The sequence below is a fragment of the Cynocephalus volans genome, chromosome 8, assembly GCF_027409185.1.
Source record: "Cynocephalus volans isolate mCynVol1 chromosome 8, mCynVol1.pri, whole genome shotgun sequence".
NCBI classification, from domain to species: Eukaryota; Metazoa; Chordata; class Mammalia; order Dermoptera; family Cynocephalidae; genus Cynocephalus; species Cynocephalus volans.
This window is the reverse complement of record NC_084467.1, coordinates 64,642,451-64,656,226: the sequence shown is the minus strand read 5'-3', so window position 1 is coordinate 64,656,226 and position 13,776 is coordinate 64,642,451.

Sequence of the window (13,776 nt, the reverse complement as noted above, 5' to 3'; positions counted from 1 at the left end):
TCTGTAACCACATAGACTAATCCCCACTCCCCAATATACCACAGAAATTTTAGTTTTCAGGAATATGCTTTAGACACGAATATTTGGAAACAACTAGCTTAAGGAACTAATTGAAAACCCCTTGGTGGGATGAATGATTTATTAGAATCTTTCTTTTAAAGACTATTATTAAAAAGTTTCATTTTAGTGTCAGGTTTTCAATCCTTTCTTCCCTTTCATCCCCATCTTCTCTGCTACCTGTGTTAAAATGCAGATGTGAGATGGGAAGAGGGAAACAGAGCTGTAGAATTCTGACAATTACATTTCAAGTAATGCAGACTGACTTGTTCTTCCATTGAATATTAGCTCCATGAGAGAAGAAATGTGACCTATTCTGGTCTATGTGCAGTCTCCTGTGCTCAGAATGGTGTCTGGCACATGCTCAATAAATATATGGTAAATGAATGAATACATAAATTAAAAATGCAGATTGGGGTAACATTGTTATATGTTGTTCTGAAAATTTTTAAGGCCAAACTTGATTTTGAAAGGATACAGAGAGTATCTGGGTTTGTTGACTGCAGAGAAAATAATAATTATTTTCATAAGACGTCAGAGGTGGTAGGGATACTAGAAATCACAGATTACACCTGTCCCTCTTTATGTAGCAGACTAACAAAGCAGAGGCCCAGAGAGTCCGAGGAGTGAGTTACATATTTATTAGGGACAAAAACAGGACTAATGTCCAACTTTCATCCAGAGCTTGTTTTCACTTCACAGTGCTGTTTCTCATTAGTCAGATTTTCTTTCCAGAGATACAGAATCCTAATTTCTAATCAAATTCTCTCTGTAAAACTCAGTGTTTTTTCACAACAGCTAATTTAGTTCTTGCATTGCAAGCATGGAAGTATAAGTTGTCAAATGCAGTGAAAGGTGAAACGTTTTGCTTTCCTGGACTATAATAATTCTGAAGTTTATTAGTACCCTTTTGTCATTCCCATTGAGACCACCAAGTTTTATAGTTAGAGAGCAGAAATCCCACATGCTAGTTATTTTACATACACAGTTTTCGTTGATTAAAGAAAAGAAAATCTCTGAAAATGAATGGAAACTCCCCCCACTGAACGAATCATATAGTGCCTCCTTACTTAGCAAAGAACTTTCCAGTAGAATTCAACAAATTACAAACCTATCTAAGCATATATGAATTGGCATAACAAACTCAAATCTAAATCACAGGCTCTCAACTTTAGACGCACATTAAAATTCTCCTGAGGAGGTTTTTTAAATCTCTGGGGATGGGAATCGGGCATCAGGATTTAAGAAACTCTTCCCAGGTGACTGCTGTGTGCAGGCAAGCTTTTGCAATGCTGATATCCTCTGAATAGCTACTGAGATTAAAAGGTAAACTGTAAATGTGATTTCACAAGCCAATTTAAATTGGTATAATACAGCTTAAGACATTAATCTTTAACTATTTTACTCATTTTATTCTTTTACTTGTTATTTTTCTCTCTTTTATTCTTTTGCTCATTAAGCCTCACAATGCTATGAGGAAGGTATTATTAGCCCCATTTTATTTATAGATGATGAAACCGAGGCACAGAAAGGTAAAGTAGCATATTCAAGACACAGAGCTAGGAAGTGTCAGAACTGGAATTCAGCCCAGGCAAAATGGCTCCATCTGGAGCAGCGGTTCTCAAAGTTTAGCTTGCATAACACAGAAAGGCTTATTAAAATAGAATTTGCTGGGCCACCCACTAGAGTATTTGATTCATCAGGGTTGCAAGACACCTAACTGAAAATTTGTATTTCTTACAAGTTCCCATGTGATGCTGATGTTGCCGAATAGGGAGCAGACTTTGAGAACCTAGAGTTCAAGCTGTGTTTTAAAAAGCCCACCACGTGATACTGATGCATCTAAAGTTTGAGAACCACTGCTTTTGGTGGTTTTCAGCCTGGGCTGCACATTAGATTCCCCCTGGGAAGCATTAAAAATCCTCATGTCCAGGCTGTACACCAGACCATTAGAATCTCTGAGGTAGGACTGAACATCAGTATTTTTTAAAGCTCTCTGTGCAGCCATGATAGAGACCCACTGCTTTAGCGTGGATTCTGTTAGCCACAACATTATATCATGCCCTGTATGCCACTGAGATGATGGCTTCCAATGCACAGTACTACCACAATTACAAGAATAATGCTGGGATCATTGTTCTGTCCCCCAAGAGGAAGTATTTGAATTGTATATTGTTAGTCTGCAAGATGTGAATAAATATCGTTCCCTTCATCATTGAGGTCTCTTCTGGACTGAAATGCTTCTCCCATGAAAATTAGATTCTGTTGTTTTCAAATCTTAACCACCATTTGCAAACCATAAGATCTGTGAAGCTGAGTCTTGGTAGATTTGTAGTTGACTTAGAATCTGGACAGCCATTGTGTGTTAAGTGCTGCTTCTCTGTAGGAGAGCCCATGCTCCTGGCTATCATAGCCATGTGACCCCTAAGGCTTAATGTAAAATGGCTGTGCATTCTGAGCCACCCCAGTCAAGGGGGTCTCCTCTAAACTAAGCACCTCTGCCCAGTATGATAAATAGCTTGCTGTAGATTGGATGACTCCCGCTACCTCACTGAGGCTTAATCCCCACTGTAATTGTTGAGGGTTTGAAATCCTTTTATGGTGATTGAAAGGTGGGGCCTTGAGGAGATGATTGGATTTTAGGACCATGCCACAGTGAATGGATTAATAACGGTGGTCAGGGGTGTGGTTCTGAGGGCTTTAAAAGGAAATTACACCAGGAGCTCTCTCTCTCTCTGCTCTGCCATTTTCTGCCATGTGAGTCCTCTGGGTTACTATCACCACCACCAAGACCCTCACCAGATGTGTTCTCTGGACTTTGGACTTCCCAGCCTCAGAAACTGTAAGCAATAGATTTTGTTTTCTTTACAAAATATCTAGTTCTGTGTATTTTGTTATAATCAGCAGAAACGGACTAATACATCTCGTTCAGTCCACATCTGAAAGACATCTACCTCAGCTGATACTGAGTTGTTGTGGAAAGGTCAAATAACATACTTAAGTTATAAATGTCTCCCAACATTTATCTCCAGGGGAAATCAGAGTACACTAAACAAAAATGATCTTGACAAGAGAAAAAAAATTAGACAAGGATTGCCTAAGGGGATGGGTTGGAAAGGGACCAAAGTAGTCTCATCCATACCTGTTGGTATGTAATAGTGGTTTCTACTTACAGGTTACATACCTGTTGGTTAGATACCTGTTGGAATGTAAGAGTGGTTTCTGCTTACAGGTTATTATCACATATGCCTTGTATTGTTCTCATGAAGTAGAATCTAGTAGTAAACAAAAGAAGATAAAGCAGGTATTTTAATTTTATTTTAGTTTTATGCAGCCTTTAATCCAAATTTACTTGTTCATTTTTGATGGTCACATGCTGCTTGCTAATGTTTCTATACTTTGCATCATTTTATTTAAAAAATTTCTTTGAGTATTTTATATATAGTTAATTTCTATTCTGAAGCCGATTCTTCTACTGTCTGGAATCCTTGGTGGTCTGGTTCTGTAGTTTGTTATTTCTGCTGACTTTCATTCATGGCGGTTTGTTTCTCATTTGTGAGAGTGTATTAAGATGATTTTAATTTGTGGATAACACTTTTAGGGTCCAGTTTAATGTGCCAGTCTTTAATAAACCTTCCCCTCCTTATTACTGGCTCAAGGCTTAATCTCCAATTTCAGTACTAAGGCCAGTACTGTCCTCAGGCCAACCTTGATTTTGCCTTGTGCTTACCCAAATCACTGCTGGTGTTTAGTTGACATTTTTTTTTTTTTTTAAAGAGTTTCCTTATTTCCTGCGAGTTTAGCAATAAAATAAGTTTTATGCAAGATCTGCTTGTGTTATAATGGAAGGCCCTTCAAAGTACTGAGTCCCTATATTACAAAAGGCAGACTTTTGACATAATCTTTAAAATAATTACATCATTTAATTGAAAAGTAAAAGAATATATATATACATTTAAAAAATATTCATAGGTACAAATGTATTCATAGGTAAGAATTCCCAAGAATAACATTTAAATTGACTATGAGATACCGCCAATTGAGACTAAATTTTTTCTCAACCAAAGCTTCTTAAATGATGGTTTAACACAATTGTCTTAAAATGCTTGTGAACAGATTTTAAAATTGAAGTGCTCCCAATGTTCTTGTTATTGGCATTTAACATTATAATACTCTTTTTAGTGGCATTTACAATTGTAATGCTCTTTTTAGTGATATTTCTTCCCTTTATCTCAACTCCAAGGAAGGGTTCATATTTGGGTCAAGGAAACAACTAGGTTGTATGAAACTTTAAAGAAGCAAAGGAGTTATGTGTACTACCTTCTGAGAACCCCATTTTCATTTTTTTTTTATGAGAACCCCATTTTCATTTTTTTTTTTTTCACGCTCTTGTAACTTGTCTCCTGCAGTTGGTTACATAAGATGGGTTCAGGGCCTTTTTCTACTTAGTGGGGAGTGACAGGCCCCTTTAAAAAGGGGAGTGGGTTGTTTTGGTCTGTTTTTGCTACTATGATGAAGTACCTGAGACTAAGTAATTTATAAACAACAGAAATTTGTTTATCACAGTTCTGGGAATTTCAAGGTCAAGGTGCAAGTAGGTTCAGTGTCTAGTGAAGTCTTGTTCCTCACATAGATGGTGCCATCAAGGTGTCCTCAAATGGCAGAAGGGACAGAAGGGGAGAGGCAACTCTTTCAGGCCTCTTTAATAAAGGCATGAGTGGCAGAGCCGTCATGGCCTAATCACCTCCCAAAATCCTTGCCTTCTACTACCATCACCTTGGTGGTCAAGTTCCAACATATGAATTTTGCAGAAACACATGCATTCAAACCATAGTGTGGGCCAATGTCAATTTTCTGGTTTTGATACTGCACTATAGGTGTGCATGATGTTCATTGAGAGAAACTGGGTGATGAATATCAGGACCTCTCTGTACACTATATTTTTTCAAATTCCTATAAACCAATCATTATCTGACATAAAACGTTCCTAAAAAATTGGAGTGGAAACTAGGGTAAGGCCTAGAGGAAATGGGATGCCAAGGAGATTGTTTCACCTTTGTCTGACCAGGCCTCAAAAGATTGGAGAAAAGGGAGTCTTTGTGGCACACGCATGGTTTGTTCTAGTCCTCCAAAGGCATAGTGGGCCAAAGCCCTAACTAGTGATAACAAACATGCATTTGCCTACTAGGTACTCTGTTATGAAACCCTTGAGTGACCCAGCAGGGTGACAGGCAGCTCTATGAGGGTGCAGAAAACCAGTCATCTTCTCCTTGGAGACAAAAGTAATAGCTCCTTTTAAATGTGTAGTGTGATTTGGATAGTTAGCAATGCCATGCATTATAAGCAAATACCATAAATTAGCACCACAGGAAAAATAAACTCTATGAAGTCTACAAAAATAAGAGGAAACATGACTTTTATAGCAGATCATTTAAAATTGTAAGGGATAAAGGAGGATTTTTTAGCTAGGTTAAGAACGTTTGTAAACATTTGTGAACACTCCTGTTTGTTGTGCAATGTGACTCTGATTAATTTCAATGTATGCTTATATTATGAAAAATCATTTTTGATACAGTAGTAATATTTGATAGAAAAATTGCAAATAAGTAGGCATGTCTCTGTGATTCTTGAGCTGTATTAATATTTTAAATCAATTAACAGCTTAATGGTTGGGGTGAGGGAAAGGAACAAACTAATTTAGCTTCAGCAAGCAACTTGAACAGTTTCTATTCACTATTTTACATTTTGCAGAATTTCCATTTGTATTAATAACTTATTACTTCTATTAAACATGCATTCTCCCTAAAGCTTAATATTTCTTCAGTGGAGACCAATTAACTGCGACAGTCTTTCCTTAGCTAGCCAATTATTTTAATTACTCGAATTTTAAAAAATGTACTTGCTTTGCATAGATTTGACCAGTTGAACTTGCTCCCAAAGTGCAATGACTCTGTATTCCAAGAGATGGAAGGTTTTTAGTAAATATGTGGATGCCAAGAAAACTTTTAGACATTTGGGTTTCTACAGAGCAGTAGACTAACAATCTTGTGCCACTATTTCATTACTTCTCATCCTAGAATTTACTTTTAACTTGGTGCCTTTCTGATCCAGCAGTCTTTTGTTCTTGTTTTTTACTCAGCTTCCTTGTTCTCTTTGTGCAGAACTATGGCTTGAAGGATGGGCAGGCAATCACAATGACTAAGGAGGAACTATAATGTGGTAGGTGCAGCTCTACCATAGCAAAACTTGAGCATTTGCTCCCTTATTCTTCTGGGACTGGTGTTAAAAATGCGTGAAGCCCATGTTTAATGAATATTGAAGAGTAAATGCAAAAGTAATGAAAGCATTTCATTTATTAGCCCTCCAAGCGGGTGACGGATGCTTAAAATGAAGAAATAGGAAGCACCACAGAGACAGTTTGTTTGGAGGGTTTGTACCCTCCTGGCCATGCCAGGAATCCAGTCATTTTCATGCAAATGACAGAATTTCCTGAAAAGCAGGTAAAAAGTCCTTTTCATCTTACAGAAAGACACTGAACAAGCCATTGGAGAGAAAAAAGAACACTAGTAATGATGTGAAGGCTAAATATTAATATTCTAATAAAGTAGGAAAGTTAGTAAGCAGATTAGTAGAATGAGAGAGATAACAAAAAGAGAAAGTAATCGGTTTATAGAAATATCAAGCAAAGGCAGCGAATCTCTAATAACACATCTTTTTACTGGTTTATGTTTAGTTTTACTGGTGATGGGGTATGTGCAAAGGGCACGAGATCAAGACCAGTGTGCTGAGTATAACATGCCACACACAAGAGACTGAAACCGAGTGAAAACAGAGAACGGGAGACTCTGAAGGGGCTGAAAGAAACAGGGTAAAATTATAAGCTCAGCCTAGCAGCTGACTAAACCCCTTCATTCATTTAACCCATTCTTAACTCTGTTTGAGTACAGACTCACTTATTCCTTCATTGCACAATCCCCTCCTTACTAAGGAGGAACTAGGGTCAAAATTCAATTCGTTTGCATATTATCTTACTTTAGTCTCATCGGAAAGCAGAGCCTGAGGCAAAAACTAATGTGCTGCTACTTCTTCAGGGAGTGCAATCCCACGGAAGCAGGAGTGAGGAAAGTCTAGGGAGAAAGGAAAGAAGGGAGAGCAAATCCTACAGTGTGTTACTAAGCTGGATGCTATTTGAGATTCAAGGCAATCGATTGCTGTTATCAGTGACTTGTCTTCTGAGGCTCTAAAATGATCCTGCCCCAGGACAATGGGGTACTGTAGAGAAGGAAAAAGAATTTACGCTCTCATTGGTCAAAAGTTGACTCCACAGGCCCACAAGTGTTAACTGCTAGCTTGAATTCCAGAACCCTAGAAGACCTGGGACATCTGTCCTCAAAGCAATAGGGAAGCTTGAGGGTTCAGAGCGAGAGGCAGTAGGGACTTGGCTTGCCATAAGGTGACGTGTGGTTCCTTTGTGCCCACATGAAGTTGGTTATGAAGACAGCAGGTGACCCAATGGCCAAGGGCATAGGGTGATGCCAAGAAGACCTGTGGTGGGACCTAAGAAGTGTCTAATACACATTCCTTGGAGACATTAGTAATTAATTCTTTAACCTAACTGCACTGTAAATCTGGTTATAATTGTATCCAGAAAAAATTGTGCTTTTGTGTCATTGTCACAAAACACTAATCTTATTGTTATTCTTTTCTTTATATAGCCTTGATTGCAGGACCCTAACTTAGGGTTTATCTTACAAACATTTAAATGTTCTCAAGTCATAATGCTATCATTAGCATCCAGGAAATAAATGATTAGCCCTTAGTGCTTGGTTGATTTCCCTCTCAGTCATATTATAACAAGCATGGCCAATTGTTATGGAACATTTATCATGTGCCTGGCTCTGTGATAAGTGATTTTCATGCATTATTTCATTTAATCCTCTTTGTGAGGTAGGCATCATTATCTCCGTTTTACAGATGGGGAATCTAAGGATCAGAGAGACTAAAGAGCTTGCCCATGGTCACACAGGTCACACAGTGATGGTGGGGAGCCAGATGTTCACCCAAGCCTAACTCTAAAGCTCATGACCTTGATTGCTACACCAGAGCTTTGTATCTATGGTCCCAGGGCCAGCAGATCAGCATCTTCCGGGAACTTGTTAGAAATGCAAATTCTCAGGCCCCGCTCCAGAACTGTCCATTCTACAACTCTGGAGATGGCCCCAGCAATCTGTGTTTGAATAAGCTCTCCAGTGATGTTGATGCAGGCTGTGATTTTAGAACTGCTCTATGCTATTCTGCCTCTCACAGTTTCATACCTGGTATAGTATGAACACATGTAGTCTAGTGCCCTATTCACTTTTATTCTGATCACCTCAAAGTATCCTTTGTATTGACATTGATTCTTTTTCCTTAAACTGACTTGAGTTTCAGGAAAGAAAAATAAATACGATTAAAGAACCTGATGTTCTTCACTGTGGACAAATTTTGAAGTGGTGTTAAGCCGATTATGGATTATTATGAGTAAAAAACTGAAGGGCAAACCAACATTCAAGTTATTTTTATGGCACTTCATGGTCTTGCTTCAATTTTACCCTTTCCTGATTAGTTGAGATAAAAGAAGAAATGGAGGTCAGTGAAATTAGTGAGCTTAAAAACCTTCTTTAAAGATAGTGAAGGTACCTTTCTTCTGCATATGAGCCCCTTGCTTAAAAGACAGATACTTGAGATAATATTCTTTTTATCTCACTAATTAAACATAAAGCTAGGCTGGGAGTGCTTTAGAGATGTGTCCTCATCAGCAGGGTCTGGCACCCGTGGCAGTGTTTTAATTCAAGAAGCCTAATTTAATTAGCACCCTGCCACTGGGTTGGCTGCTGTGCCACCTTGGATCTCTGGCCTGAGGAGAAATGTGCAACCCCGGCTCTTTTTAGTTCTAGTTAGCTCCATAAAAGGTAGGGTGTCCAAAGAAAGAGAGGAACTTTACTTCTCCATCATGTTTTGCATACGGTGCTAATTGAACTGACAGTTCTGGACCACACTCTGTTATTGCTGCAGCTGAGTCTTGAACTGATACCCAGTGAAGGGACTGCAAATGTCAAATGGCTCATCTTTGCCCTCGTGGCTCTTGAAATACGGGAGGAAATTGATCAGGGGGAGCCCTGAAGTCTGCATGCTTGAGTAACTGTAGGCAACACAAAACTAGGAAGAAATAAGGTATTCATATCCTACTGGTAATGGCTATACCATCTCGCCTCTCTTTCCCTACCCAGTGTGCTAATGAGGAAAGGAAAATGTGACACTCCTTGGCTTCCCTAACTGCTGTGCTTTGCCCTCATAACTTTTTTGTTCCTGCTTATCATGGTGACAGTCTTGTTTCTGTCAATCATTTCTGGTTCTTTCTGCCTAGAAAATAACAATGCATGCTTTTTGAGCCTTGAAATTATTTCAGCCCCTTCTCTTCCATAATTATAACAGAGAAAATGATGATGATTGGTTTTTTGTTTTGTTTTGGTTTGGTTCGGTTTTACTTTGCAATAACGAACCATAGCAATCAGGAAAGGTTTGTTTTTCTGGTCCCGGAAACTTCTCCTGTGGTAGTTTCCAAATTTTCCTCAGGACTGCAGAACTGCATATTTGTACGCTTTTTACCACAATTCTGAATTGTGAACATGTGCTATTTTTTGACCTTTTTCTCCACCACAGTGCAGGCAGTATTGTATAGTGAACAAATCATAGATCTGAGTGCTAGACAAAACTAGTTTTGAAGCCTGGCTTTATCCTATACCAGCTTGGATTTGTTACTTTGCTTCTCTGAGCATGAATTTCCCACTTTAAAAATAAATAAAAAAATTCCTCCTTTCCAGGACCATACAGAAAATTAAGTCAAATGACACATTTTAAGTAATCTAAAACTATTTTTGCCACATAGTAGGAGCTCAGTAAATAAGTTATTTTTCTATTTTCACTTAGCATTTCCCTTTGCTTAAGGAATTCTTCCTTGTTATTGTATTTGACTGAAAAATGTGATTTCTTTCCTGATTTTATTTCAGGTATAAATAAGACATTGCTATCTAAGGTCTATTGGGTCTTGGCTCAAACTGCCTCAGAGGAAAAAGCTTGGAAGCTTGCTGTTTGCAAAGATGGAGTTTTTAGGAACATTGATAGTTATTTTTACAGGGAGAAAAAAATCTCCACCTTTTTCATGCTCTTTTTATGGTATCGCTCTTTGGATGCATGGTGATGTAACAGAAACAACAAACAACATCTACTATGGTGTGCCAGGAACTATACTACTCACTTTCTCTCATTTGGAATCCTTACAGAAACTCTACAAGATAAATTTTATTGTCACCATTTTACAAATAATAAACTGGAGCTCAGAGAGGTTAAGTGACTTGCCCAAGGTCACACAACTACTATGGAAGGTCAGAGTGATTCCAAAGCCAATACTTATTGTTTGAGAGAGAGAGAGGAAAGGAAGAAAGGAATGATAGGAAGGAACGAAGGAACGAAGGAAGGAAGTAAGAAAAAAAATTAAGAACAGAAAGAAAAAGAATGAGAAACAGAGAGAAATCAGACCCTTCATTTTAGATGGATGGTCTAACATTAGCCTTTTCTCCTACCACAAGCATCCATTTTTTTCTCTTTCCTAGGGAAATGTCAGCTTTGGAAATAATTTAACCCAAATAATCACTCTGTTGGAATAACTCTCTCCTGGTGCTGCTGTAATTTGGCTTACAATTATAGTTAATTGAACATCTTCGGAGTGAGCTCAGTGCTGCATGCACATGGAAAAAAAATTTAATGTGCTAAGCATGCAAAAACATGATCTTAGAAGTTCATTTTTACCAGCAGAAAAAGAAGCAATTAGTGAGACATTTTTCGGCAAGGAGAAAAAAAAAAAAAAAAAAAAAAGCAAAAAACCTATGGTCTTGAGACAAGCTCTAAGACGATCCCTGGGCCCCATTAAGGGTGCAGTAATGAAAAGGGTTTGTGAGCTATAGGTTGGCATCTGTGAAAAGGTCCTCCTTCTCAGGAATCAAGACACATTAGTCTCATTATTTGCAGATACTTGACAAGACAAGAGCCAGAGGGAAGCAGCAACAGAAGGAAATGCAGTATGGAGAGAGGAGGTGGCTAATTAGAGGAAACAAAGAAAGGGAGTTAAACAAAACTGTTCTAGAAAATCCCCTTCTAAAAGAGAGGCAGTTCACAAACAGTCCTCCCTCTGGATATGACCTCCATCTAGTGGGAACCTGGGAGGACACCTCATCTACCCCAGCACTGTCCATTGTCCTGATTATGCACACATTCGGTGTTACATGTACTATGACTCTTAGTTAAAACCGGGTTTTTGTTTGTTTGTTTGTTTAACTTTCTAATGTATTTCTTTCAACTCAACTCATGAAAGGGTTAAGCTTCAAAGTATCCCAGGCTAGGCGCTGGCTCATTCCCTAGAGTAGCAAGAGCAAAAGAATAGAAGGAGAGCTATGGAGACAGGTGTTCTTCAACCAGCTCCTTTTTCTACTTCTCTGTCTTTGCCAGAAGGGTTTACACCTGAGCAGTCACCTCAGGTTCCTTGGTCCTGCTTATTATAAAGCCTTTTGGGAACTTGCCTGGTGGGATAGAGCACCTGTGACTCTGGAATAATTGAGTGGGGAAATGAAAAGGCTGCAGGCTAAAAAAGGATAAATGCAGTACCATGGTTTTAATTTCTGTCTCTGGACCCACACTGGGCTATCCACAAGTTAATCAGGGTGGAGACTTGTGACTTTGCAACCACAGGTCATAAGAAGAGGCTAAAAGGGAATTGAGAGGTAGGGCTGCTGTTCTCCTGATAGAAATTGCCCTCTAGGAGCATAGTTTCTAATTGGCAGGGGAATAGAGGAGAAGAGAGGAGCTTGCCACACACATCCAAGGAGCAATCAGCACTTCTACTATCCTGCTCTGTTTGTATATGAGACCCCATTACTTCAGGAGAAGGAGAAAGCAGATATGCCTAAATGCAGCCAGTTGGAGTCAGGCTCTACAGTCCTTTCTTTGTTCTTTAGGCCCATAGTTGTCTTCGCTGAATTTAGAGTAATGGGTCTCGACCAGGGCACATTTAAAACTGTCTGCAGGGATTTTTGATTGTCATGACTTGGTGGTGGTGGGAGTGGTGGTGGTGGGAGTGGTGGTGGGGGGGAAGGAGGTGGTGGGGGGGAACAGTGTATTAGTCAGGGTTCTCCAGAAAAACAGAAGCAATAGGAGATGTGTGTGTGTGTGTGTTATACATTATTGGCTCACACAATTACGGAGGCTGAGAAGTCCCATGATCTGTTGTCTGCAAAGCTGGTATATAGTTCAAAAGCCTAAAAGCTGAAGAACCAATGGTTTATGTTCCAGTCTGAGTCTGAAGACCTGAGAACCAGGAGTGCCAAGGACAGGAGAAGATTGATGTTCCTGATTTGTTCTCTCCAGTCAGGCAGAGAGCGAGCCAATTCGCCCTTTCTCATCTTTTTGCTCTAGTCAGGCCCTCAGTGGATTGGATGATGCCCACTCACCCTGGGGAGGGCAGTCTCTTCTGGAAACACCTTCACAGACAAACTCAAAATAATGTTTAACCAGATATCTAGACATCCCATGATCCAGTCCAGTTGATACATAAAATTAATTATCACATGGAGTGTTACTGGCATCTGGGGGTAGAGGCTAGGAAGCTGTTAAATATCCTACAGTGCATAAGACAACCCACACAACAGAGAACTATTCTGTCCAAAACATCAATGGTGCCAAGGTTGAGAAACCTTGATTTAGAGGATGCCCAATGTTCCTTCGCTAATTTTATTTCTCTTGCCAAGGTCAAAAGCAGGAATTATCATTGAATTTTCATGGTTTCCTGCTATTTTTTCCAAGTCTGCATTTCAGTGGCAAAACTGTTTTGTCTGGTGGGACCATTCCTGTCTTCCTGGTTGGAACCAGCATGGAGGGCAGCTTTCTTGTTTCCCCAAAGCAGCAGGCACCTTAGGTGTCCTCCCACTGCACTGTGCCAGACTCTGGTTTAAATGACAGGTTTGCATTAGTGGGCTGGTTTCATTATTGACCAAATAGCATTTATGGCATCTTCATACTGACAGTAACAGGTTGCCTAAGGAGAGCACAGAGCACTTGGTATGATGTGGAAAGGAGACTGAATAATTAAGTGCTATATTTTCTCAAGCTTCTTGATCTGAGGTCATTACTTCTTTTTACCAATATGTCTGAAAGAAGATATACTTGGTGGATATCTTGTTGGAATGAAATACACTTCTGAATCAATTTTCTGTGTCACCAAAGAATCTTTAATCACAGAGCTGAACACCAGAAGTAACATAATGAGGTAAGAAAATAATGAACAATATTCTAAGAAATCAAACCCAGAGCTCTCAAACACAAGTCTACATAATTCAGCCTAGGAAAACATAGGAATTGTTAGTGCCCACCACAGACTTAGGCCCCATCTCCAAGTAATAAGATAAATTTGTTTTTTCATTTACAAAATTAAAAGCAATTCTTCATATTCATTCTATCTTGGTTCTTTTGCATTTAATTCTTTAGCTACAAATGCAAAGCCCAGTTTGAGATAGAGAATTAAATAGGACTAGTATAAACAAGCCAATTTAAGGAGACCTTAGAGGGTAAAATATTATAATTGGAAGCAAGCCTGCCATGGTTGGAATTATTGCTGTCAATTTGGGAAAA